The sequence below is a fragment of the Bactrocera latifrons genome, unplaced genomic scaffold, assembly GCF_001853355.1.
Source record: "Bactrocera latifrons isolate USDA-ARS-PBARC rearing strain unplaced genomic scaffold, ASM185335v1 scaffold_176, whole genome shotgun sequence".
In the NCBI taxonomy this organism is placed as follows: Eukaryota; Metazoa; Arthropoda; class Insecta; order Diptera; family Tephritidae; genus Bactrocera; species Bactrocera latifrons.
Window position 1 is genome coordinate 229248 of NW_017535252.1, and position 5093 is coordinate 234340.

Sequence of the window (5093 nt, forward strand, 5' to 3'; positions counted from 1 at the left end):
TATGGCTGACATCAAAATTTATAGTAAATTACACAAAAACAAAAGTTTCATTCATGAACGCAAACATACTTTGAAAAATCATATTCGATTCATTCATAAAAGCAGAGGCCATTACATCTCCCCGAGCAGGCCTTGCCTATAAGCCAAAAATCATAAATTGAATATATTTCTGAAATGTATGAGAAGGAAAAAGTGTCAACCCGGCAAAAATAAGTATTAAAATATATTAGAATAAAATTGACAACATAGTTTATTTGTCAATTTTCAATTCAAGAAATGTTTCAACGAAAATATTCAATATTCCTCTGGTTCATGTGTACAGTCAATCCCGGCTAAGTAATACTCCGCTTAAATGAAAATCAAATCCCTCCCTCATCAGCCTTAACACCATTTTTTTTTTGAAATATAATATATAGAAATTGTTTTAAGTACGAGTCGTTTAAGTATCCGCTGTCGCTTATRTASCATATTATATTTTTATTTCTAACTAATTACAAATATCTGTATCTTTGAATGTGGCACATAACCAGTATTGACTGTATTTGTCAAGGAATGTGAAAAATATTTTGTGGTTCTGAAATATTTTTACGCAGCTGCGTCGATATGTATGCAAACTAACGCATAAAGATATGTACATATTTACGCTGGGTTGTAGGCGAAGTTGTTTCAGCGGCAAAGTGAAGCCGTGACAATTGGCGGCCATTCGTTTTTTTTGGTACAGCTTGGATTTTCACAAAGCTGTGACGCTTTGGCGTCGCGTCAGTACTTAGACACATTGACATTTTGACAAAACGTGAAGTTCGGCCATTGGTTGTCCGTGACAACGGCGTTTATGTATAAAACAATGGGTGTATATATTTACATAAAAAATTTTGTTTACAAACATTCTGCGAACGATTCTTTCAAATTTGATTACATGAACACAAAATTACATTCATATGAAATTTATGAGTACAGTTTTTAAATCTGTTTACATATACGCATGATTATATGAATATGACTTTTAAGATTTTATCAAAACGGGATTTTATCAAAAACATTTTTATCATTACGGTTATGGTTTTTAAAAATATGTGTCATATGGATGCAAATATGTGCGTCGGATTGGTTTTTAAAATGTTATCAAAACCTCTAATGCCCAATATATAAATACATATATTTACTTAGGTAATAATGGAAATATGACTTTATATTTATCATTAAATAGTTCAAATTTCACATATCTACATAAATACGAATGAGTTTTGTTATCAAATATGTATATGGCGAATATCTATAAATGATATCCATTGTCGCTTGCGCATTGTAAATACGCGAATCTGTAAGCGTACATTTCTAACCAATAAAATTAGCATCACTTTTCTCATTTAACAATGAAAATGCTCAATTCTGCTATTTTCGACCTCCTCATATTAAATATTGGTGAAATCCGCTAATAATATTTTTGTACTGAAATCCACTAATAGAAAACTCAACCCCTCCAAAAAGAGGAACGTGATGACAATCGGCACACCCTGAACCTTCTCTATATTATACGTTCTCTGCCTTTTCACATAAAGAGGTGAGAAAAGTGGCAACATGACAAAGCGTCACAATATTGTATTGTTGGTTGCCGCTCTAACAGCTTTACCAACAAACTTGTGTAAATATATATGTATTTTTTTTGCCAGTTACGGAAATATATTTTAGAATTGGCAAATATTACAAATCGATAGCAGCTGTTGTCACTTTTCTCACTTAATTTTCAATTTATGAGCGTGCATACATATCGACGCAGATGTTTTCTAGCCACGGAAAACTACTTTAGAATTGGCAAATCGACAACAGCTATGTTGCCATTTTTCCTACTTCTTTTTCTATTTATGATTTTCAGCTTTTGGCACGCGAAAAGACGTTTGTAGGCAAAGGCATGCTCGGTGAGATGGAATGGTATTTGCTTTTATGAATGAAGCTAGTTTGACTGTTGAAAGCGCGCTTGAATTCATGAATGAAAAAAATTGTTGTTGTGTGTTTTTCTACAAATTTAGGTATCGACTATTCGGCTGTCAATGGGTTTAAAACTACAGATTATGACAGGAAATAAATAGGGTACACAGTGATGATATATAGTTTATTCAATAAACACTTATTTTCTTTATATAAAAAATTTTATCCAAATATTTATTTAAAATCACGTCAACTCAATTATTTTCAATATTATAATAGCTACATTCGAAGTTGCCTCTGACGGTATTACTATGACAAATGGTCGATTATAACTGATGTAATATATGTTACAAATGTATTAGACATTTCATTATCAAGATATCTAATAAATACAGAACCTATTGTTGCTCCATCTTGTAGTACATTCTCTCGGATTGTTCTTTATTTCCAACTGAGGTTTTTCTTTACCCATATACAAAGATATGACTGTCGCCGTGACTATACAGGCCGTGGTTACGATCACCACGCTATATTATCTTTATTACGGAATACATTGGCGACACGCAGTCCAAACAACGTTTATCATTGAGAATGTTTACGGCGCGGAAAACGTAATAATATTTCTAGGTAACTTAGTCGAGATGAGAGAGTTTCACCACTGCCAGCTCGGCAGGAGAAATTTTAACAGTTGCGCTTGAACAGAACTGAGCATTGAGTAAGGACTATGCTCAGAACTTAACCCATTACTTGAATAAAATAATTTCGAAGTTTCATATCTGCCAGCTGTCAACTGACAGTTGACTTTTTTTTATATTATTTTTTTTATTATTTTATATTCCCGTATAATTTGCACTGCAGTTTTTGAATTATTTTCATTTTTCCTACAAGTGTTTTAAGGCATCTTTGAGAAAATGTTTTTGTAAAAAAATATGAAAAAAAATAAAAAAATTCGACAGCTTAACAGCAATAATATATAATATTTCACGTTTTTTCCTTAAAGTATTATTTTTTTTGTACTTGAAAATCCATCTTTTCGTTAATTACTTATCTTATATTACTCGTTTAACAATGCTTTAATACGTTATGGTTGAGTCTATGGAGGTATATTTTAAAATGCTTAAGGTTTTTGTTTCCTGAACAACATATTTTAGCCTAAAACGACACTATATATTTTCGAAAATCTTGAAATCGTTAAATGGTTCGGTGTAATAGAATTGAATGTGTATTTATTGTAAGATGCATATCAAGGGTCTAAGCTCTATTACAGAAGTTATGATGCAAATAAAACACTTCTGTAGACTTTTGTTTATTTAAATGCAGAGATATTTCGATAATTGTTGAGGACAAGAGTAATTGTGCGGTTTTCCGGTCTTTACATTTGATTTTGACTACCACTTTTTCAATGATTATCCCGGCATTTCATTCTGTTTTTAGCATAGAGGTTAATATTAAAAATTTCGCAAATTCAGCGAACGCATATCTATAACAAATTAGTAGCAATAACAGTATAAGGACTGCTCTTGCCATATACATATATGAAGATTAGGCCAACTGTGTTTGATAGTCGGCATAATGGTACAACAGGGCGTGTACGTGACGTGCATTGGCTTTAGAGAAGAGTGGTGGAAGAGTGTATGAGATTGAGAGATATGAAAATATCCGAATGTAATCAAGAAAAGTTTAGTACTGCTACAAATAAATGCATATGCAAACTGTATTATTTGCCAATGATTTAAGTGTGTGGGAAACAGCAAAAAGAAATTCCTACCTTAAAAATGTGGTTCTCTGGATTTTCGAATTTTAGTGTTTTTCTGTTCTGTAAGGGCACATAATAAACATAAGCTCAATGAAACACCTTGCTAAAAGTAAGCGCTTAAATGGAAAACTAGCATACATATATATGTATGTTTAGTTTATTTTGCGGAAATATTCATATATTTTATATGCAAGTGAATTGAACACAGTGCACTGCAATTGCAAGGACAAGAATACACATACATACACATTTTGCTAATATTGACGCCCAAATGGTTATTATAAATGTACATATACCAACTCAACTCCATGTAGTTTCTTTATTTACTTTACAAAGCTGTGCTTAATTACATCGGCCTAAGCAGGAATTTCGCTCTGTTGGAAATCTGCAGCTGGTTACTCGTCTGCGCTGAATTTTAAATTAGAATAAAGAATTGTATGTAACACCAGGAAATTACTTAGTAAAGATGTATTTAGTTAAATTATGGTCAGTTGCTTCGAGGTTTGCGCTTGTTTATTTTATGTTTTGTTTTGCGGGTAATAAAATAATGAAAAAGGTGATGGGACGAAAATTGAACTAGACACTCAAATCAGAATTTTCAGACTGATTGAGTGGTTAAAATCTTCTTGAACCACTCATCCAACTTTGGTTGATAGTATTTTGTTAGTCTGAAGGTTAATGTGTTGTATTAAGTAGCTTTTAGCTCTTGAAGATAGATAACCCGTTTTGGGTTACAGTAATACATCCTCCGAACCAGCTGTGGCTTATTACAAATCGAATGCATAGATTCAATCTTGTTTTATTGTTTCCTAGCGCCAGCTTTTCGCTAAAACTGCACGTAAAAATTTTAACTGTCCTCCTGGAGTCTATGCTTGGTTCTGCCATAAGTTCTGTTACAAGTTCAGGTTGTTACAAATGCACAATGTTAAAGCATTTAATTTTGTTTAATAACGTGTTTATTAACTGAATGTTGTAAAAAATTTTATTAGAAACGGCGACCTTTTTTATTTTCGCACAAGTTCCCAAACTATTTGGCACGCAATGCTAGCACAATATATGAGATATATTGAGTGTTTATAAAATTTCTTTTAGCATTGCTTTCGATGAAAGTAGGAAGCTATTGCATTCAAGGGTATCTAAAACATTTTTATTGCTTTCTATTGATCTATTTCTCGCAGATAGGTCAATTATAAATATGTATGTCTTGCATGAATCTCCATTATACCTTGCCCTGAGTCATTTCCTTACACATTTGGAGGCGTACCTCCAGTGTCATAAAAAAAGTACATCTGCCCTGCTCTAATATCCCAATCGACAGCTGATGTAGGGTTGCATTTTTTGATTCCTACCTTAATAATTTCTGAAAACTTCAAACTAAACTTTTTAATTTTTAAATTATTAATTTTATAAC